The sequence below is a fragment of the Hylaeus volcanicus genome, chromosome 8, assembly GCF_026283585.1.
Source record: "Hylaeus volcanicus isolate JK05 chromosome 8, UHH_iyHylVolc1.0_haploid, whole genome shotgun sequence".
NCBI classification, from domain to species: domain Eukaryota; kingdom Metazoa; phylum Arthropoda; class Insecta; order Hymenoptera; family Colletidae; genus Hylaeus; species Hylaeus volcanicus.
The window spans coordinates 17,484,777-17,486,283 of NC_071983.1; positions in this window are offsets into that span (position 1 = coordinate 17,484,777).

Consider the following 1,507-nt stretch of genomic DNA (forward strand, 5'->3'; position numbering starts at 1 on the left):
CTCTCTCTCTCTCTCTCTCTCTCTCTCTCTCTCTCTCTCTCTCTCTCGCAGGTGTGAATGGAATGAAAAGTTAGATGTAAGGTATAGAAGTAAGGCTTAGTTGTATAAGTAGTGTTAAGAGGTAGAAATGTAAGCGGAGCGGAGGTCTGCATGTACTCCGCAAAGAGAATAAACTATAACTAACTAACTAACTACTGATGAGTAGGAACAATATTATAAAAGAGTAACACGCTGAGTTTCTGCAAATAAGAGAATTCCTGAATTTCCTTCATATATACATTTTAAAATTGTTCTTTATTCCAGTGCCTGGGTTCCATTATTTTCCTTTGAATGCAATAATTGTTCAACAATTTTAAAACTCCCAATCCAATGTGCCGAGTGACGCTTGCCGCGAAGCACTACTCTCTAAGGTGTCAACGAGGAAGATCTTGTTTGTTTGCGTTCGCATAACATAGAATGAGAATGAACTCTGTTGAGAAACTTCATACTCGCGTCGATATGTACAACCTGATAGATTAGAATAGTTTCTTACGTCTATCCGTGCTACACTTCTATCTTTGCAATATATAAATAACAACTTAGTATAAAACAAATCCATACGACATAATACCCTAGTAAATCACAAACCGCGTGATTTGTCAAAGCCATGGACGTGTATAGAATTCTCTTTGATCATACTGTTGGCATGTCAAAGGGAGATGCGTTGTTGTTAGCGAGGCTTAGTAGTTCATACGTTCCATTTCAATTATTTCGTCGAGGATTGCGTTTATTAATTTGATGTAGGTGTGGTATAAATTTCGGTTACCGTGTCCACAATTTTGCGACATATCGCTTTAATAATTGCATTAAAAATCATTTGTTCAAATAACGCTTTGAGCAAGCTTGCAGCGCTTTAAAACGCACACAAAATTTAAATTTTTATTAATTTCTTTGAAATTGGTTCTCAAAAATTACTTTATTTTTCATCATTTTAGTTGCTTAAGTTAATAATTGAACACTCAATCTACTTGATAATATCAATATCTATCAACAGGAACCTATTTTAACTGTATATTAAGATACTTGCCATTTCTAATATATTTGTGGCACACAATGTAAGTTAATACCGGTCATGTGATTTTAATTTCAAGATGTTATATAACGTGTATGTATTTAATGTACAATAGCAGTATGCCGTTGAATAAATTAAGTATTTCAATTCTTTAAATAACAAAAAATGTATGCGATGCATTTTCGCTGTGTTATGTTTATTTAAAACATTTACGGGAATTACTACAAAGTGGAACAATATTAACCCGTAAACAATAAAAAATTTAATAGTCCGAACGCCAAGATTTGTGAACGCAGTTATAATCGCACGTGAATATATTGTAAATGAAAAAAATAGTATAATTCGTTTCGATTATTATTGGTGAGATGTTTAACGAATTATTGGTCAAATATATTTTGATTACCCCCGTTCATAAATATCTGAGCACTTACCACCTTCAATGAATAATTAATATAA